This window comes from Schistocerca gregaria, chromosome 4 (genome assembly GCF_023897955.1).
Source record: "Schistocerca gregaria isolate iqSchGreg1 chromosome 4, iqSchGreg1.2, whole genome shotgun sequence".
NCBI classification, from domain to species: domain Eukaryota; kingdom Metazoa; phylum Arthropoda; class Insecta; order Orthoptera; family Acrididae; genus Schistocerca; species Schistocerca gregaria.
Genome location: NC_064923.1, coordinates 627330259 through 627352885, shown reverse-complemented (window position 1 = coordinate 627352885; position 22627 = coordinate 627330259). Strand labels below are relative to the sequence as shown.

At 44.7% G+C, this 22627-nt stretch overlaps 1 protein-coding gene across 2 annotated transcripts in view; it reads left to right on the top strand.

Annotated features, from left to right (window-relative positions):
* The window catches only part of LOC126266632 (transmembrane protein 8B), a 257077-nt gene that overhangs the window by 184640 nt on the left and 49810 nt on the right, over window positions 1-22627 (top strand). The gene's annotated exons all lie outside the window — the stretch shown is intronic.

The window sequence follows — 22627 nt, the reverse complement described above, 5'->3', positions numbered from 1 at the left end:
TGCAGCCACCTCTTTCAGTCCACCTCTGCAGGTACGCCTCTGAGCCGAAAGCCATCGGCTAATGTGTTGCTGAGGACACTTCGCGTACTGTTGTAATGTCCACTCTTCCATTTTCTCTTCCAGTCTCGCAACGCAATGTGAAAGTGAACTCATCTACAATGGCATGATTAGGGTATCTGGCGACCAGGGCAACCTTCAACATTGTCCTCACCCTTCCCCCCTCCCCTCCCCTCCCCTCCCCTCATTACGACCGAGCGAGGTGGCGCAGTGGTTAGCGCACTAGATTCGCATTCGGGAGGGCGACAGTTCAAACCCGTGCTGGCCAACCTGATTTAGGTTTTCCATGACTTCAGGCAAAAGCCGGAATGGTTCCTACGAAAGGGCACGGCCGATTTCCTTCCCCATCCATCTGTAACCCGATGGGACCGATGACCTCGCTGTTTGGTCCCCTCCCCCCAAACCAATCAGCCATTCGTTAGGCCGACTACTCAGCATTTTTTAAATACTCAACGCGCTAATATTACATCAGTCTATACATATGTGCCGCAACGCGTAAAAAATTGCAAAGAACTGCAGTAATCGATAATTAGACAATACTCTCGAAGCTGAAATGAAAAGTATTATCACAATATGCAGAGTCATTACAAATAGTGTGTCACATACCAAGGGAAATTGTAGCGCATGCATCTTGCTCCCTTCCATTGGAAAGCTGACCCGCGAGTGTGCGAAAGATGGGGGCAGATGTGCTCCATTAAGCCGTCGTCAGCTGAAGGAATGCGGCTGTTTGGCGGAGGGAACACCTTAGAATACCTCTGTCATCCTTTCCTTCCTTTACTTTTTCATCTTCCCAGACTTAAAATCCTGTTTCGTCCCGGGGATCATAACGTGCACGATTCTCGTATAAGTTCTGTTCTCTTATGTTAAGTCAGTTAAAGCATCAAAGCCCGTCGTCGAGACACTCAACGACCATAATGTTATTGAAATGGGGGATGAGAGCGAGAGAGAGGAGGCAGAGATACTACATTCCTCTTTGTCAACATTGTTTCACTGATTTCCTTACTACAACCGCCGCGCGTAGAACAAAATTTGATGCTTCGAAATGAGTGACAGCGGAATAGAAAAATCATCAAAAATCCCTCGACAGAGAAAATGCTACTGGACATGATGGAATACCTACTTACAGTATGCGAAATAAGTGGCTCCCACTCTTTTAGAATTCTATTGTAGATCGCAGGGGGAACGAAACTTTCCGAGTAATTAGAAAATTGCGCATTACAATCTCGTTCTCAAGAAGGGTTCTCGAAAGCTGTACAAAACAGTAGCCCTGTGTGACTAATGTCACGTGTTTCAAAAATTTGGAGCATATTTTATGATCGCGTATTACGACATATCAGGAATTCGAAGATCTGATCTATAGGAACCTTGTGAAACACAGTTTGCTCTGTCAGTATGCGAGACCCAGAAGGCAGCAGACAGGTACGCTCAGGTTCTCCGTTGTACCCTGAGTTCTGGAAAGCGTAGGTTACAGTTCCGCACTACTACACAATAAAGAGAATGGTAACGTACGGAATATCAGAGCGGCTGGACTAGGACTTAGTAGCAAATAGAATACATAATCTCATTCTCAACAGAAATATTGTGCTTAAAATATTTTGAGAGATGTCACTAAAATGTTTTGTGAAATGACTTATTAATCAGTAAGACATAAAGTAGATTAGAGAATATTTCATGCACCTCTTACGCTGTACATCATGTCGAGCGTCATTCAGAAGCACATCAGATGTTTCTCTTACTTGTTTTATTTTTTACTTTTAGACGAATGATTTCACAAAACATTCGACCAAAAATTTTCAATTATTCTCTATTTTTAAGTTTTGTTCAGAAAACATGATTTTTATCAACACACTAATATCTTCTGTTTTTGAAATATCCTGAATTTTTTACAATCTATTAGCCATCTCCTCACACCCCCTCTCGCTGTCCAACTCCTCCTGCCCCTGTCACTTTCCTGCACCTCCTGCTTCTCTCCCTCTGTCCAGCTATTTCTGTCCAGCTTCTCCTGCCCCCTCGATCTGTCCAACTCCCCCTGCTCCTGTCTCTGTCCACACACCTCCCGTCTCTCTATCTGTCCAGCTCCTTCGCCCCCCCCCCTCGCTCTCTCTCTCTCTCTCCCTCTCTCCAGCTCCCGTCTCTTTCCAGTTTCTTTTGCCCCCCCCCCCCCTCTCTCTCTCCAGCTCCTTCTGCCTCTCTCTTTCTGTGTCCAGCTCTGCCTGCCCCTCTCTCTTTCCAGCTCCTCTTGCCCTCAATCTGTCCAACTCCTCATATCCTGTCTCTGTCCAGTACCTACTTCCCCTCTCTCTCTGCCCAGCTCCTTGTGCATCTCTCTCTGCCCAGCTCCTCCTGCCCCTCTTTCTGTCCAACTCATTCTCCTAATTTCTTTGTCAAACTCCTCGTCCACTCTCTCTGTCCATTTCCTCCTCCCACTTTCTTTGTCAGTCTCCTGCTCCCCTCTCTCTGTCCGGCGCCTTCTGTCCCCTCTCTATCCGGCGCCTTCTGTCCCCTCTCTATCCATCTCGTCCTCTTCCATTTCTCTGTCCATTTCCTCCTTCCCAGCTCTCTGCCTGTTCCCCCTGTCTCTTTCCATCTCATCCTCGTTCCTTTCTTTGTTCATTCACCCTCCCATGTCTCTACCCATTTCCTCCTCTTCCACTACAGTATAACTGGTGTTCCGCCAGTATTCTCCACACTGACTCTATTCTTGTAAATGTATATTTCGCGATAAAGTTGGTGGTATTAGTGAATCTTCTCCTACACGACCTGGCAGCAGCATTTAAATCTACTGTGGAAAGAGTATTATAAAACCTTGTTTAGCTTTTTCGTGAACTACCCACAGCTATGAAATTCTTTCAGTTAGTATTCCACCTCTAGCAAAACTTGTTCTTTTTGTATTTATTCTACTTTCTAGACACTACTTCCTAATGCACCATACATCAAAGGCGTGTCTACTACTTTCTGTGACAAGTAATGCTCCAGTCATGGACAACAAATGTTGATAAACGCCGTAGTAGACAAACACACATGTTTTTTTGTTTTTCGAGGTAACTCGCAAGTTGTGGATGCAGCAGGCAATTGACAAATACGTATCTCATACCGGTTAATCGCTCAGTGTCTCGTATCGCCAGAAATGTTTATTTCAGACCATTGATCCTTAGTTAGTTTAACTATTTTCACATTTGTTTCTTTGGGGCCCACAGTGCAAAATGCCTTCTAATGACATGATTATTACGAGTATCAGCCAGCTGCAATGCTCTTTAAATGGTCTTTATTCTATAAATCATTCACGATGAACCCATTCCGGGATACTGCCATCATCAGGTGCTCTTCCATGTAATGTCGTTGCTGTCATGTCCTGTCTTTATTTTTAGAATTATTCGTTTCTCCTTACATGTACACTAGAGAGTTATATATGAGTTCAGTCACATACCAAGAGAAACTGTAGCACAAGCATCCTGCTCCCTTCGACTGGAAAACTGACTCGCGAGTCTGCGAAAGGTGTGGGCCGACCCACTGCTGTCAAGAGAAAAATAGCATACGTAACAACCAACTGCTGCCAAATATACGTATCCAGTTGGTCTCTATGTAGGCTATTTTCTCTTGACAGCATGAATGGCTGTAGGTCAGCGATTTTACATAGCAATAATTGCGTATGGCGTCGATCGTAATAGCGATCTCTCGGTGTGTTGTGGCACGAGTCAGATTTACAACTATGTTACTTCTCAAAATATTCAGTTAAGGCCCTTTACGGACTTCATAAACTTGCCCCTAATCATTCATTGATTCATCTATCCTGTTCTGTAGATCCCATCAAGGAGGAGAGCTTCCAGTGTTGCGGATCGGGCCAAGGTACTCATTAACACATGACAAGAAAATTGAGGAAACTTGCATCGTGTAATCTATTACCGGTAACTTCACTGTATTGTTTAATGAGCCGGCCGGTGTGGCAGAGCGGTTCTAGGCGCTTCAGTCTGCAACCGCGCGACCGCTACGGTTCGAATCCTGGTTCGGGCATGGATGTTTCTAATGTCCTTAGGCTAGTTAGGTTTAAGTAGTTCTAAGTTCTAGGGGACTGATCACCACAGATGTTGAGTCCCGTAGTGCTCAGAGCCATTTGAACCATTTTTTGTATAATGTTACTCATAGCTGGTACATTCACGTATACGAGCTGACAGCCCGGATCGAGCTGTGAATCGCTAAACTTTTTGTTACCATTGTAACAGCTAAGTGCGCTGAACACTATGGCAATTACTGGTATTTGCGCACCGCCTGTTCCCTTTAAGCGTTGTGTTTCAGCGTTTCGCTGAGTCTCTTAAATTACATTTGAAATGGACCAGTCCAAAAAAAGGTATATGCGACTCAAGGGATGGGTTAGATATTTTTTTAAAATTAAACGGTTACGGTCTGAGTGTCTTCAATCAGCGCAAGATAACATGTTTCTTCGTGGTAAAGGCGCTCTGGTCATAACAGAACGGGCGCCACTCAAGATGGGCATAGATTTAGTCGACGAACCGTAATTTTTGCTGCAGTTCCATTAAGTATTTCTGCAACACATACTAATTTGGAATGCACTGTAATTTTGACTGCGTTTCTGTTGCGAAGTGAAACGTCACCTCGTTGTGCCGGGCGCCATTCACGATACACTACTTCATTGTGAAACGTCCCCCCCCTTTCCCATTCGGTTTACGCATCTGTATATAGACGCAAGCAACTTATTGAAGGTATGTTGCTCTTCACTGCTGGAGACAATGACGAAGACAATATAGGCGAAAAGATGTTAAACGGAAACTCGTAACATAAAGAGCCATAAAAAAAGATTACTGTCGCGAAGGAGTGAGATTCACATTTCCAGGGCACATTCGGATTTCCAACCATGGGGGCTGTTGGAGGCTATCTGGATGGAGATAAAGAAGATTATGACAGTCGATCCCTGAAAAAGGACGAAATAGAGCACCAGGCACAAGGCATTTCAAATGGCTCTAAGCACTATGGGACTTAACATCTGAGCTCATCAGTCCCCTAGACATAGAACTACTTAAACCTAACTAACGTAAGGACATCACACACATCCGTGCCCGAGGTAGGATTCGAACATGCGACCGTAGCAGCAGCGCGGTTCCGGACTGAAGCGCCTAGAACCGCTCGGTCACAGTGGCCGGCCACAAGGCATTCCCGCGAAATTATCGTATGTCGGTAATATCAGTGAATGTACAGATAACGGTCCAATGATTGAACTATCGTACATAACGGAAAATTTGGAAGTAATAATCAACACTATTGACTTCAATCCAGGTTACCAAAGTATGAAATGAGGCAACAAGTGATAAAAGATCAGCGTACAAAACAGTCTTTCCAAAAGTAAGTCCTTCAAATTTTAATCAAGAGAAATCGAGGTTGAAAATACTGTCGTGGCATCAAAATCAGGTAATGGTGCCTCTTCGGCTGCTGCGACTGTGGCATTGTAGCTCAGGATAACAGCAGCAAATAAGCTTTACCCTATAAATTTCATTTTTGAATGCACATACGAATATACCGAGTGGCTATAATTGAAGTGCACCTACTCATCGAGATCTAGTTTGGGCTGTAATTATCGTATGGCTGCGGAACTCGGTAGATATGCTAATGCGGAACTGATTTGCGCTGCAAAACGAGTTACTTCCAATTGTGGCCATCAGGTGCAAATCTGGCGCTGTACACTGTGTGACACTCAGGCTGTCAATTCGTAACAAGCGTGAACAGTATGGCTATCGAGAAGAGAGACCGTGCGCTGTTAGTGAAACGGTTTTATTATGTAAATGGAGGGTGGAGTGAGGAGAAAGGAGAGGAACTGAAGATACGTGCAGCATCAGGACGTAATGCGGACTCAGCAGCGACGAGTGAAAATGTGTGCAGAACCGGGTCTCCAGCGAGGGGTATCCTGCTTAATAGGCAGTCGGGTTAACCACTGTCCTAAACGGAACGGTGTTTATCGCAAATGCACCGATTATCTCGGCACGCTCGCCGGCAGACTCACATTCCCATCTAACGCCACCTGTCTGCAGTCCCCGTCTATATCCTCCATCCTTGCTAACTTTAGATTCCCGCTAGAGGCCGAACACTACTGTCTATCTGCACTGAAGGTTGTGAATTTATTGACCATCGAGGCGAATCAATTACATGAATATGTGGTGTCTGTCCTTTCGAACGTTTCCGAAATAGCAGACACCATGGATTCATAAAAACTGTTTTATGTGAACGGCAGCATTTACAGTGCTGCACTGAGAGAGTATCGCTGACTGAAAGGTCTTAGGAGCATCCTGATGTCACAAAGTGCTTTAAAGAAGATCATAATGAAATTAGGAAACACAGCAGGCTTCGTGTGTACTTGGAAGAGGTTCTATGAAATTCGTAAACACAGCTGGCCTTCGTATGGCATTTGAAAGACGTCCTATCCCGATGGAAGTTGCTGTAACTGACCATTCAGCACATGCCCCGTGCTCGTGCAGTATCACAAGAATTGTCCATCAACGTGGTCCACAGTATTGAAAGTTTAGCTGTCTGCTTTAACTGTATCACAGACACAGTCCCTCTGACTGTTCAGAGATGTCACTAAACCCGCCCAATGGTGTAAACAACCGTGCATGAACAGCGCCTATTAGAGGGAGGGGGTTCGACATGCCTAGACGGTCAGTCCCGCGGTTCGATCGAGTCCGCATTGTTACTTTGTGCCAGGAAGGGCTCTCAACAAAGGAAGTGTCCAGGAGTGAACCAAAGCGATGTCGTTCGGACATGGAGGAGATACAGAGAGAGAGAGAGAGACAGGAACTGTCGATGACATGCCCCGCTCAGCCCGCCCAAGGGCTACTACTACAGTGGATGACCGCTACCTATGGATAATGGCTCGGAGGAAACCTGACAGGCTTCCGGTGGGAGCAACTTGTTTTTTGGCTTGTTTGAACCGATACTATTTTGAGTTTGGTGTCTGTTAGTCCCTCATAAGAAGTTATGATAGCGTATTTTATAGGAGCTGGTGGTGTTCCGTGTACGTACCGTTATGATAGGCTACGTTTTTGCTGAGTGTTTGGCTAGTTTGTCATATGGGGAAAGTTAGATGCGTAGATTGTTTGGCATATGCGGATTTGTTCACCACCGTACCCTTTGGGTGGTCATTGGTGACACAATGATTTATTTTATTGATTTTAGACTTTTAAGTATTAACAATTTTAATGTTTTGTCTTTTGTTTCTTAAAAATCTAGAGCTCCCCAGTATCCGGATAGCATAGGCAGGATTCTGGCAATTGTCGTGCCACTAGTTTATATAAGGAATTTATGAGGTATAGCCCAAGTGTGTGTTTTGGGATTTTATGAAAATGTTCTTCCTGTCACCATTAACCTTTTTTCCATGTGGTAGAGCGGTGTAAGTTGTTGCTTGTAGGCTTCTGTTTGGGCAATCGTGGCCCTTGAATATCACTTGGCTGTAATTCGATAGGTGGATGGGTGCCGTCGACGTGGTTGCCGTTGGCTTTAACAGATTGTGCCTAAGGCGTTTGCTTACGAGAGCTGATCACAGGGTTTTAGTTTATGATGGATAATGTTGGTTATATTTAATTTGGAGGTTGAAAGGTTTATTCATAAAGGAACTCCCCCTCCCCCCATTATTTATTTTATATTGATATATGTTTTGAGTTGTACTTAGTGCCACTACTAGCTGTAGGTATAGGTATAGTATGCCAATGTAAAAATTTAGGAAAAAAATTTCAAAAAATCCTCTAGTGTTAGCGTGTACGAAATTACCACCCCAGTTGCTAGTCGAAATTACACGCTGTTAGATGTTATATGTGGAGTATATTATTATTATTAAATTAAATGTGAACGCATGGAGCACATGACCATGCAGCGCCCCCTACCGAGGCGCTTCGCTGCTAGTTGACTTGTTCAGCGTCAGTAAATGCTCTGATTCAAGACTGCTTGTGTGGCAGTTATAGTCATATGTTATTGGACACTTTCTTTGAGTTATCAAGGCTGTACGCCTGGTTGGTTAGGAAGGAGTTGAAGTTTGTGGTATGTAACGCATATGACCCGATCTCATTTTCTGTAACGTTGAGACCTGTTGAGTGTGCTGTTCACTAATGTTTTGCACTTTTTTGTGACAGATGTCTGAAAATGGGTGTAATCCCGAAACGCGTAACATGTTCTAATAAGAGTCAACTGAACATCTCATAACTTTATTGAGATTGTACAGCATTGGTTGCCAATTATTAACCTGACAGCAACGCCAACATATTGAATAATGCTTTTCGTGCAGCCACAGGACGTCGTGTTACGGCTCAAACTGTGCGCAATTGGCTGCATGATGTGCAACTTCACTCCCGGCCTCCATGGCGACACCTTGCAGCGCGGTACAGATGGGCCCAGTAACATCCCGGATGAACCGCTCAGGACTGGCATCACGTTCTCTTCACCGATGAGAGTCGCATGTGCATTCAACCAGACAATCGTCGGAGACGTGTTAGGAGGCAACCCGGTCAGGCTGAACGCCTTAGACACACTGTCCAGCGAGTGCAGCAAGGTGGAGGTTCCCTGTTGTTTTGGGGTGGCATTATGTGGGGCCGACGTAGGCCGCTTGTGGTCATGGATGGCTCCGTAACGACTATACGATACGTGAATGTCAATCTCCGACCGATAGTGCAACGATATCGGCAGCATATCGCCAGCATATTGGCGAGGCATTCGTCTTCATGGACGACAGTTCGCGCCCCCCCATCGTGCACATCTTGTGAATGACTTCCTTAAGGATAACGACGTCGCTCGACTAGAGTGGCCAGCACGTTCTCCAGACAGGAACCCTATGGAACATGCTTTGGAAGATTGAAAAGGGCTGTTTATGGATGACGTGACCCACCAACCAGTCTGAGGGATCTACATCGAATCGCCGTTAAGGAGTGGGACAGTCTGGACCAACAGTTCCTTGATGAACTTGCGGATAATTAGCCACGACAGATACACGCGTGCACCAATGTATGAGGACGTGCTACTGGGTATTAGAGGTACCGATGTGTGCAACAATCTGGACCACCACCTCGATGTATGGTGGTACAACATGCAAAGTGTGGTTTTTCATGAGTAGTAAAAAGGGTGGAAATGATGTTTATATTGATCTCCATTTCAATTTTCTGTACAGGTTCCGGAACTCTCGGAACCGAGGTGATGGAAAACTTTTTTCGATGTGTGTATGAATCCCATGTTACTTTTGACTGTGGAGATACCTAAAAGAACGCGTTTACCAGGGACACGTTCGGTCTGTACGTGACCTCTGGAGGCCAGTGTACAGGAATATGTTGCTCAGATTCCATCGGAACTGCTGCAAGCAGCTGGTGACCACGTCGTATTACGGAAGCAGCGTCTCGTCGACGTCTCTGGTGCTGAAATGAAATTTCGTGTGGCGAGGGCCTCCCGTCGGGTAGACCGTTCGCCTGGTGAAAGTCTTTCGATTTGACGCCACTTCAGCGACTTGCTTGTCGATGGGGATGAAATGATAATGATTAGGACAACACAACACCCAGTCGCTTAGCGGAGAAAATCTCCGACCCAATCGGGAATCGAACGCGGGCCCTTAGGATTGACATTCTGTCGCGCTGATCACTCAGTTACCGGGGGCGGACGTCTCTGGTGCTGATATTGAACAACTTATATAAGCGGCGGTTAATAATAACTTCAGTATTATGTAAAAAATTGCGTATTATGTCTTTCTCATTGTTCGACTTCTTCTGCTCATGTGTCATTCCTAATATTTTACATATGGGAACATTTCGATACGTCTTTCTTGCATTTAAAGCGCGAGATATGCACTTGGTGGCCCAAATTGGAACAACGTTTTTTCCTGCCTAAATCGGTTCCACATTAACGCATTAGGATATCTACGAAATTTCACTTCCGCACAATAATTAAACCCACACTGGACCTCTGTGAGCAGCTGAACTTAAAGTAACAGCACCCTCTACATGTGCTGTAGCATAGATATCAAATTTGTTTAATCTAACCTATCAGTAGTATTGTACTTTTGCTTTGTTTAATCCATTGGTCATTATCATGATGATGTTAGCTGCTCGTGAATTAAAGATAGTTCATCCATTGTTTCACGTAATATTACAGTTCACCTAATATCTATTTTTCCAATGCTGCACTATGTTTTGTTCCTAATTATTGCTTCAGATAAGTATTATAGAAAAGTTTTCTGTAACCCGAACTTCCAGTAATTAAGACTGGGGCTCCTCTCATTTAGTCCAGATGTAGTGATGTTTCAGTGTAATTTACAGAAAGAGTGCCTAAGGGCAATGCTTTCTTTTTTAAATTTTATTTTAAATTTTATTTTGAATTTGTGTTGAGTCCCAATTTCTTGCTATATGTTATACGCGAGGTTGTTGAATGTCTTGCCGCTAGGATACGTAACTCCATTCGGAACCCTGGTCAAGGAAGTAAAGGCCACCGTGTATAAGCCGTTGTATTTTCCTGCTACGGGTCGAATGGAGAGCGACGGCTAAATTTCCATTGTGCAGTGTGTAAAATTTGGCGGTCGACTTTGGCAACATGTTCGCGGGCTGCGTCATTAGCCGCCAGTGGCCGTGAATGGCGCGGCCTTCGCCAGCGGGTGCACAAAAACAAGAACGCTGTTGCGCAGGCTGTTCTGGCCGAGCATGCAGTACTCTGACCTCTTTTTGTTTCGTGGCGCATTGTTCTGTGTTTTGGACGAAGGCCTGCGTGGTGGCCAGCTTTCCATTTAGTCACTGGCTGTTCGCGCACCTACAGCTGATCAGTGCAGATGATGTCTCTGTTCGTCCCTGGTTCCATAAACTATTAGAATTTCGGTGAATGAATTCGTTTCCTGACAGAGTATGTAAGTGTTTATCCGTATTACTACTAGAGCAGAGTAGTGCAGTGCGAGACACTGGGGTTGACGATCAACAGCAGTGCTCAGTTAAGAATGAACTCGCAGGTTGCGATTATGGCTCTGCGTCTACTGTAGAATGTTTCGGAACAACTGAAAATTTGTGGCGAACCGGACTCGAACCCGGATTTCCTGCTTGTTGTGAGCGGTCGCCGTAACAACTTGGGCTATCCGAGCACTCTTGTGGGAGCGGCAGAAATTTCCATTTGTTCTGCTGCCTTCAGTCCCTTGCGCTCGCACTATATTACCCTGAATCGCACATGGGATTTCAGACAGTTTCCTCTCGTCATTGCCTTGCTACGGCATGTAGTGCAGCTATGTTACAGCTGATGGGGGAACTATAATCACAGTTTCTGTGTTTATTCTTGATTGAATACCGCTGCTAATCGTCTCACCCGGCACCCAGAAAACGTTCTCACTCTGGGGGGGGGGGGGGGGGGGGGGGGGAGAATTATGGTAATACAGCGGGAGCACAAAGGAGTGAAGACACCAGGACAAGTTGAGATCGCGGTCGGTCCTGGATGGGTGCTCGGATATCCGCATTGGTTAAGGCGACCACCTGGGACGATCGGAAGATCGGGGCTCTAGTCCTGGTTTCGCAGAAATCTTCATTTGTTCTGAAATAATACACCTGATGCGGAACCATAATCGCAATTTGCGAGCTCATTCTTAAATAACAGATGAGTTAAACTGAAATCTCTGACGTGAGTCACTGGTTCCGGCAATGTTGCGGACACAACATGATAGTGACCACCACAAAAACTTGAAAAATCAAAATGAAGTATGCGAGCAAATAAGTCCTCCTATATGTCCTTATTTGCTAGGGTTTTGTTAGATCAAACAGCGGCAACGTGAGTTGCATTACATAGGGTGTTAAAAAAAAAAGAAAAACGTCCAGTAAACATATATCTAAAATACATACTTGCACTTGTTCATCTTCGCTACTTCAAGCTCTTTGGTTTCCGTATTTTGAGTGATGAGTATGGACCAAAACAAGATTAAAATGGCCGCAAACATTATCTCTAAAATGTTTACCTTAAAAGCTATGAGCACTTGTTCAGAAAAATAGATGTATTTTACCGTAGAGAAGATGAAGAGTGGTCATAGTTCTTCAGGAATGCATTTTAAACCCCATCTTTACAGGGAATTTTTGTCTTGTTTTGGCCTACACTGCCACCTCTCAAAGTATATAATATTTATTTCTACACCACTGGCCATTAAAATTGCTTCACCAAGAAGAAATGCAGATGGTAAACGGGTATTTAACCGACAAATGTATTGTACTAGAACTGACATGTGATTACATTTTCACGCAGTTTGGGTGCATATATCCTGAGAAATCAGTACCCAGAACAAACGCCTCTGGCCGTAATAACGGCCTTGATACGCCTGAGCATTGAGTCATACAGAGCTTGGATGGCGTGTACAGGTACAGCTGCCCATGCAGCTTCAACACAATACCACAGTTCACCAAGAGTAGTGACTGGTGTATTGTGACGAGCCAGTTGCTTGGCCACCATTGACCAGTCGTTTTCAATTGGTGAGAGATCTGGAGAATGTGCTGGCCAGGGCAGCAGTCGAACATTTTCTGTATCCAGAAAGGCCCGTACAGGACCTGCAACATGCGGTCGTGCATTATCCTGCTGAAATGTAGGGTTTCGCAGGGATCGAATGAAGGGTTGAGCCACAGATCGTCACACAACTGAAATGTAACGTCCGCTGTGCAAAGTGTCGTCAATGCGAACAAGATGTGACCGAGACGTGTAACCAATAGCACCCCATACCATCGCGCCGGGTGATACGCCAGTATGGCGGTGACGAATACACGCTTCCAATGTGCGTTGACCGCGATGTCGTCGACCACGGATGCGGCCATCATGATGCTGTAAACAGAACCTGCACTCATCCGGAAAAAAATGACGTTTTTCCATTCGTGCATCCAGATTCGTCGCTGAGTACACCGTCGCAGGCGCTCCTGTCAGTTATGCAGCGTCAATGGTAACCGCAGCCATGGTCTCCGAGCTGATAGTCCATGCTGCTGCAAACGTCGTCGAACTGATTGTGCAGATGGTTGTTGTCTTGCAAACGTCCCCATCTGTTGACTCAGGGATCGAGAGGTGGCAGCACGACGAGTTACAGCCATGCTGATAAGATGCTTGTCATCTCAACTGCTAGTGATACGAGGCTGTTCCGTATCACCCTCCTGAACCCACCGATTCCATATTCTCTCAAACAGTCATTGGATCTCGACCAACGCGAGCAGCAATGTCGCGATACGATAAACCGCAATCGCAATAGGCTACAAACCGACTTTGATAAAAGTCGGAAACGTGATGGTACGCAATTCTCCTCCTTACACGAGGCATCACAACAACGTTTCACCAGGGAACGCCGGTCACCTGCTGTTTGTGTATGTGAAATCGGTTGGAAACTTCCCTCATGTCGGCACGTTGTAGGTGGCGCCACCGGCGCCAACCTTGTGCGAATGCTTTTAAAAGCTAATCATTTGCATATCACAGCATCTTCTTCCTGTCGGTTAAATTTCGTGTGTGTAGCGCGTCATCCTCGTGGTGTAGCAATTTTAATGGCCAGTAGTGTAACATCGTCAGTGTGGCATACCGGGTGATTGGACTTCACAGAATCGACCGCAATTTTCGAAATAACAATTCAGCGGAAATGTCCTGTTGTGGAGCTACGGCCTTAAAACGACAGCCAATCAGCGACGATTGTCCGGTAATAACAGTACTTTTATGTGTCTCAAAGGCCTGATGCAAGTCTTCCAGTTGGACAATATTGCATTTGGTGTGCTCAATTCTCGTTTTACGAGTGTCCGTCTGGCTTTGTCTTACATGATCTTAGTGCTGGCCCAAAAGTGTTAAGGTGTGGGGAGACATGTTCTGTGAGGCCTTGTGTGTCGTTTAGGAGGAGAGTTCGTTGGCATTTTTGTGGTGACGAACACGCTGAAGTCGTTTCTTCAGTTTCCTGAGGGTGGATTATCGGTACACATGATGGAGGACATCAAATCCAATAACCGCTTCAGAGTTCCAGAAGACCTGACCTTCGACTTTACCGGCTGGGAGTGGGACCTTGAACATTTTTTCTTCGGGAGGTGGTGTGGCGTCACTCTATGGAGTAGCCTGAACTCTCGATTCAAAAAATTGTTACCATCTGCCTTGTAATGCGCAAGCAGTTCTGCACAGACACGTTGCTCTTTACGGTTTTCTGTTAGGCGGCGACGAACCCAGAGGGCATACACCTTTGAGTGCCTCCAAATGGTGGGCGAGTGTGTCAGCACTACCAACGGAGACGTCCAGTTGTCCAGCGAGATGTTTGGTTGTAATCCGTTAATCACCTCGAATGAGAGTGTCCGCACGTTCAGATATTGCAGGAGTCACAGCTGAGTGCGGCCGGCTGGCACGCGGGAGATCGGACGGGTTTGCACGGCCAAAGACTCACTGTGGTTTTGTTCGCTGCCCGGGCCCCGTAGATATTCTGCAAGCGCCTGTGAATATCTGCGTTGAGCTGGTTCCCGCCAAAAGAAATTGAGTGACACGTCTCTGCTTGGAACGCAACTCCTTTACAGACTCCATTCTAAGGTTACATATTCCGTCACCACGTGTCGGTACTTCATGAAACTATAAAGGCTAGCGCGGAAATATTCCACGATGTCCCACAACAAACACCACATTTTTTTCAACCTACATTTTCCCAGAAAGAAGTGTTGCATTACTAATTGAACGCACCACGTATTACAGCGTCGATGACCAGCTTTTGTCAGCCGCGATGGTGGAGAAGTGGGTCGCCCTACCACAAGAACTCGTTATCGACCTATATACTTACATGGATATGGTGTGTGTTCTTTCGGACGTATCCAAAAGAACACACACCACATCCATATAAGTATGTACTTCGGGCAATACCGGCCATGACCGTCCCCTTCTGTGCGGATGCACACACATTACCCGAACTCTTAAGGGACTTGGTAAGAATGTCTTAAAGGAGTAATGAGTGTGTTGGGTAGGGACACAATGAATGTAGTGTGCGGACATATCAAGTGACAATGTGGGTCTCGCGGGAGTCGTGCGCGAGATAGTCCCTGCAGTCGCACTATCTCGGTGCTCAGATGGATAGAGCGTCTGTCATGTAAGCAGTAGATCCCGCGTTCGAGTCCCGGTCACGGCACACATTTTCACCCGTTTCCGTTGATATATACCGGGTGATCAAAAAGTCAGTATAAATTTGAAAACTTAATAAACCACGGAATAATATAGATTGAGAGGTAAAAATTGACACACATGCTTGGAATGACTTGGGGTTTCATTAGAACAAAAAAAACAAAGTTCACAAAATGTCCGACAGATGGCGCTGGACAGAAAAACGTCAGTGACTGCGTATGACAATCGTTTATAAAAGGAGCTGTAATGAGTGGGAGAAACAGATGCGCCAGCAATCGCAGCATGTTGTCGTAACCTGAAAAGGCGCTTTTAGTGAAGCTGTATTATCAGAATGGGGACTGTGCTAGTTCAGCGTTACGATCCTATCGCCATAGGAAGGGGATTCGAACGGGTAAAGGTCCGTTGACAAATGCGTCTGTGGCGAGAATGATTTCGAAGTTCGAAGCCACGGGTTGTTTAGACGATAGACCCCGTAGTGGCCGACCGAGCACAAGGCGCAATGCTGCTGAGACAGAGTGAAAGATCTCTTGCGCGCGTCGTTTGGTGACAAATGTGTGTTCAGCCGCCACTTTCGTCATGCTTGGCCTCCCAGATCCCCTGACCTCAGTCCGTGCGATTATTGGCTTTGGGGTTATCTGAAGTCGCAAGTGTATCGTGATCGACCGACATCTCTAGGGATGATGAAAGACAACATCCGACGCCAATGCCTCACCATAACTCCGGACATGCCTTACTGTGCTGTTCACAACATTATTCCTCTACTACAGCTATTGTTGAGGAATCATGGTGGACATATTAAGCATTTCCTGTAAAGAACATCATCTTTGCTTTGTCTTAATTTGTTATGCTAATGATTGCTATTCTGATCTGATGAAGCGCCATCAGTTATTGAACTTTTGTAGTTATTGAACTTTTGTAGTTTTTTGGTTCTAATAAAACCCCATGTCATTCCAAGCAAGTGTATCAATTTGTACCTCTCTATCTACATTATTCCGTGATTTGTTCAGTTTTTAAATTTATACTGACTTTTTGATCAACCGGTATCTCAAGACCAGTCGGCAGCTGAAGGTATTAATTCTAATTTCGTTACCGACCTTGTCGGAAGCATTGGAGCACGCATGCATTGTCGTACGTGATGGTCACATACTCTGTTAAGAAATATGTCCTGCCTTTTATAATGTCCAAGGGACCATCATGCATCGCGGTTAATTCAGCGTAATTATTGTCTCGGAATAAAAATGTCACTTCTGTTAGGTTCACTGCGTATTCCTTCTAGTTACCCTCGGCACTATGCCAGCTCTATCTACGTATTGTCCAAATTTCATTCCAACTACGTTTCTTGACGGTGACACATCTTGCGTAAATAGGTTTCGTCCTTCACACTTCACACCTGAATTTTTTGGAGGAAGGAAAATTTTTAATTATGTGACAATGCTCTTAAGTGAATTATTAATGATCCTAGATGCAAGATTTATACAACAGTATGTACCCGTTTTCGAAGCATACTTTGTTCACTTGGCTTTATTTTGTGGACCAAAATAACTAATTACGAAATATTCTCTATGTTAATAAATAGTGAAATGATCATTCAGTGAATATCATGCAAAATAACAATAACAATATTCTGCTATACAGTGGAATGTAGTGAACTGTTCATATCAGTGTGTTCTGGAGGTCACGAACTGCTGCGCACTGCTAAACTGACTTGCTCTTATTTTCAGAGGTGCTTTACAGTTGGCAGCACTTACGCATGGTGAAACATGTGAACATTCACAAACGTATACCTCAGGTCTCCATTGGGAAAAAAATTATTGTGTTGCAACTAAGATACAGTGAAAGTTGACGTACACATCTGTAGCCAGATGGTCTGATATTAAGTTTTCCACACCAGTGTGTTGTTCGTGGACTGCACCTTTCACTACGTATTGCACTTTACAGTATTACACGTTGACTATGTTACTGCAGTGCTATTTCTGCAGTGCGGCCTATTATCTTAATAAATTCAGTGCAGTACAATACTTTTCAGCAAAGCTCATGTAGTAGTGAAGCTAAACATCACACGTAATTCACGTTAACCGAACTCGCGATGGATAGGAATTCAGTGTTCCCCTAGCTTTGACTACTCAGCTGAAGGCATTACCTTCAGATAATGTAGTTACTACCAGCGCTCTTTGATATGTCAGGTATTATCTGGGTCAAACTACTTTAAATGCACACACACACACACACACACACACACACACACACACACACACACACACGTGCGTCGCTGATTTTCTGTCATTTATTTTCTGTCGTTTTTGGCCTTAGTTCTATGAAGTCCGTTCTCAACCTGTGGTTGCCCGGCAAAATTTGCTTAATTCGACCCTGTGTAAAAAAATAATGCAGTGTCGTTTGACTTTCTGGCAATTATTCTCCTGGCATTCAAACACCGCCGTCCGTTGACAACAACGAATGAAGGTCAGTTTTTAATTTAGTAAGCTGTTTTTTATGAATATTTATGTACTGTCCTGCCGAACTGTTATCGGGCACTACCCCCACCTTCAGCGACATTCAAATGCTTCAAATGGCTCTGAGCACGATGGGACTTACCATCTTAGGTCATCGGTCCCCTAGAACTTAGAGCTACTTAAACCTAACTAACCTAAGGACATCACAAGCATCCATGCCCGAGGCAGGATTCGAACCTGCGACCGTAGCAGTCCCGCGGTTCCGGACTGCAGCGCCTAGAACCGCGCGGCCATCGTGGCCGGCTTCAGCGACGTGATAAAATAAATAACCATACCGCTAAAACACATTGCATCAAACAGATTTGTCATATTCCGTCAGCAATATACTGCTAATATGTTTAGTGGTAAAAGTAACCTTGGTCACCTAGGGAACCTGTAACTTAAAAGTACTGTATTACAAAACAAATGGTTCATATGACGTTAGAAAACTGGTATTGGTCATATGTCAATGAAAAGTCATTATTTGTTCGATTTTTCGTACACATGACACTAGGTATTGACGGCAAATAATGATTTTTAACAAAACTTGATGGTAGTATTTCGCTCTGTCGTGTCCATAACTGCAGAAACACCAGAAATGTGAAAAAAGTACAGGGTGTTTCAAAAATGACCGGTATATTTGAAACGGCAATACAAACTAAACGAGCAGCGATAGAAATACACCGTTTGTTGCAATATGCTTGGGACAACAGTACATTTTCAGGCAGACAAACTTTCGAAATTACAGTAGTTACAATTGTCAACAACAGATGGCGCTGCAGTCTGGGAAACTCTATAGTACGATATTTTCCACATATCCACCATGCGTAGCAATAATATGGCGTAGTCTCTGAATGAAATTACCCAAAACCTTTGACAACGTGTCTGGCGGAATTGCTTCACATGCAGATCAGATGTACTGCTTCAGCTGTTCAATTGTTTCTGGATTCTGGTGGTACACCTGGTCTTTCAAGTGTCCCCACAGAAAGAAGTCACAGGGGTTCGTGTCTGGCGAATAGGGAGGCCAATCCACGCCGCCTCTTGTATGTTTCGGATAGCCCAAAGCAATCACACGATCATCGACATATTCATTCAGGAAATTAAAGACGTCGGCCGTGCGAAGTGACCGGGCACCATCTTGCATAAACCACGAGGTGTTCGCAGTGTCGTCTAAGCCAGTTTGTACCGCCACAAATTCACGAAGAATGTCCAGATAGCGTGATGCAGTAATCGTTTCGGATCTGAAAAATGGGCCAATGATTCCTTTGGAAGAAATGGCGGCCCAGACCAGTACTTTTTGAGGATGCAGGGACGATGGGACTGCAACATGGGGCTTTTCGGTTCCCAATATGCGCCAGTTCTGTTTATTGACGAAGCCGTCCAGATAAAAATAAGCTTCGTCAGTAAACCAAATGCTGCCCACATGCATATCGCCGTCATCAATCCTGTGCACTATATCGTTAGCGAATGTCTCTCGTGGTGCAATGGTAGCGGCGCTGATGGGTTGCCGCGTTTGAATTTTGTATGGATAGAGGTGTAAACTCTGGCGCATGAGACGATACGTGGACGTTGGCGTCATTTGGACAGCAGCTGCAACACGGCGAACGGAAACCCGAGGCCGCTGTTGGATCACCTGCTGCACTAGCTGCGCGTTGCCCTCTGTGGTTGCCGTACGCGGTCGCCCTACCTTTCCAGCACTTTCATCCGTCACATTCCCAGTCCGTTGAAATTTTTCAAACAGATCCTTTATTGTATCGCTTTTCGGTCCTTTGGTTACATTAAACCTTCTTGGAAAACTTCGTCTTGTTGCAGCAACACTGTGTTCTGTTCTAGGCAGTGGAATTCCAACACCAGAAAAATCCTCTGTTCTAAGGAGTAAACCATGTTGTTCACAGCACACTTGCACGTTGTGAACAGCAGACGCATACAGCAGAAAGACGACGTACAGAATGGCGTACCCACAGATTGCGTTGTCTTCTACATCTTTCACATCATTTGCAGCGCCATCTGTTGTTGAAAATTGTAACTACTGTAATTTCGAAAGTTTGTCCGCCTGAAAATGTACTGTTGTCCCAAGTATATTGCAACAAACGGTGTATTTCTATCGCTGCTCGTTTAGTTTTTATTGCCGTTTCAAATATAGCGGTAATTTTTGAAACACCCTGTACCAAGACCAACTACTAAAGAAATTTGTTCCTTTCTTAGACTAGCCTCCTCCATTGTAGACTGAGGACAAAGGTAGTATTGATACGCTTCCTTGCAAGACCCCCAACAGTACCTTATTATTCGCATCAAGGAAAACGTAAGGATTTGTCACTGTAAGAAATCCTCTGAGTCAACCGCACAAAGGGAAAGTCACTCCATGTCACCATTCCAATGTATTGTCGAGCTTAAATCATTTATAGATTTGCGTTATAAGGGCACACACATTTCGTAGGATGACCATAGAACTTCTACAGGTTGTGCATATCTGACAGTTTCCATGCAGTCATGTGACGATGAGTTTCGGTAGTTGACAACGTAGCTATTTCAGCAAAAATAGTTGCCAGATTCCTTTTGTGCCTGTATTTCTTGACGATATGATCACATTCTGAGCATCTTGGTCGCGCATTTTTCTTTCACACTATCGTTCGGAAAGTTGTACAGTAAGTTTTCGTTTAGCGTTACCATCCGTCCAGTTTTCGGTGGGATTGCCTAGAATTTGAAGGTCTGTCGGATACCAGTTACGGGGACTCGGGACACACTTTTTCACCGTCTTGTGCTAAATTTGTGAATCCTACGATCGGAGAGAAACAATAGTGAGGTTTCTCCCCCAATCACTATACGTGTTTCGAAATACACATTTGCCTTTTAAATTAGGGTTATTGGATTCTTAAGTCACCAGAGCGTTTCAATTCCACTGTGAGCATTTTAGAAATTAGAAAGGATTATCGTTCGGAAAAGATGCTTCGCTCTTCCTTTAAAAGTGAAAACAGTGTGTTCCGAAGGATAAAGTTAAAAAGTATACGGCTTTCAACTGACTGGCTAGAAAGCAAAGATTTTTCCTTATGGTTGATGAAAGAAAACGACTTAACAGCAAAGTGTGTGATTTGCCCCGCCACATTTTCGATAACATGTGAAGGAAGAAGCCGGCCGGAGTGGCCGAGCGGTTCTAGGCACTGCAGTCTCGAATCGCGGGACCGCTACGATCGGAGGTTGGAATCCAGCCTCGGGCATGGATATGTGTGATGTCCTTAGGTTAGTTGAGTTTAAGTAGTTCTACGTTCTAGGGCACTGATGACCTCAGAAGTGTAGTCCCATGGTGCTCAGAGCAATTTGAAGAAAGTTCTTGAAATCCTGAAAAAAAAAAATAAAAATCACAGAATTTGTGTTTTGAAATTATGCATAATCTATCTGGTCACGTTACGCTCATTATGTCCCAAAACCGTGACTTTTGTCTCAACGCTGTGTTCAGTCTTCTTAAAAGTTTTTCGCTTAAAGAACAAGATTTTCGTATGCAGTGGCAGTATTTTTAAAGGTTACTGACAAACTGGATCTCAGCCTGGATGAAGACCATTTATACAGTGAATTCTGTGATTTCAGGAATGCGTATGATGGATGGACTTGCTAAAGACAAAACAGAAGGCAAGATTTCAGTAGATTTCTCTAAGCAGCAGATGCTACTGTTGGACAGTTCCTTCAAGATTTTGTATCTTTTTTATCTGAACTTTGAATTGAACTTACAATACAATGCCTTTAAATGTTCATTTAAACCTCATTTCATGTTTAAATGAGAAATCCATACATTGCAAATAAGAGTGAAACGGAGAAGATTTTACTTCTAATTTTGTCTTACCACAGTATTAAAACTTAAGTTTTGATATGTTTCGCAATTATAGGTACAAAACATTTGTTACATTGTTTATTGAATTTGTAATAAGCTATTATCATTATCTTCGTTCCGTTTGATCTAGAAGTTGTCCAGCCAAGTGTCTTTTGAAAGGGGATATCGCTACTCAGAGCACGCTGCCCGAAATGTTTCTCCTCGCATTCCATTTATCCTACTGTGTCATCAAGGACTGTCCTCGCACAGTGAATGTTGGTACAGTTTCCAGTTTCGACGAAAGAAACACACAGACTGGCTGCGTTAGGAAAGACAAGTGGAATTGTATGCAGCCGCGAGAGGAACATGGGACAGCTTAGTCAGCAAGTCCCGTCTCAACACACGAGCCCCACAGGTATCCCTGGAAAACAAAGAGAACAAGCATCGTCTAGTGCTGACAAGCGAGCATCCCCCGCGCTGTTTGCTCCTGTATCAGCGTGTGATAGCGTTAACAGTAGCTGCAAACAGTGGCTCGCAAGGGAGAAGTTCTTCTTGATGGCCGCATGTTCGTCCGTCTTGCGGTACAACGGTACATTAATGCGATGAAGTGGCTAATTTCGCTTGTGGGAATTTCAGGTAGCGTGGCTTGTTTCACTTGTGGGAAGTCCCGGCAGATTATCTGAATGTCATTCCCTAACACGTTGCTGCCCAGTCCAGCTGTTTGCGAGGGTTGCTGTGTTGACAGGAACGTGTTGAAGACTGGGACTGTTATTCCTACTAGTGGCCAGTGAGACGATATCGTGCAAGCCCTTGTGGATTTCGCCCGGTTGGACATAGCTGTATCTCGCTTACGGAGAGCGGTAGCCTAGTACTAAACGTGGGAGAGCTGATATTGTAATCTTGTACGGAATTGACGTTAGCGCTCATCGGAAGAGTCAACTATGTACTGTCGAGTGTGTGTGTGTGTGTGTGTGTGTGTGTGTGTGTGTGTGAGAGAGAGAGAGAGAGAGAGAGAGAGAGAGAGAGAGAGAGAGAGATTGTGTCGAAGCCACGGTTCGCTAATCTGCCCCAGTCCTCGTTTAGCCCCTCGATGCATATCACGAAGTTATCCTATAATGGATTGTACGTACGCAAGCCTGCGCTGGCACTTGACATACTAATGAAGACTTGGTAATTGAGTCCG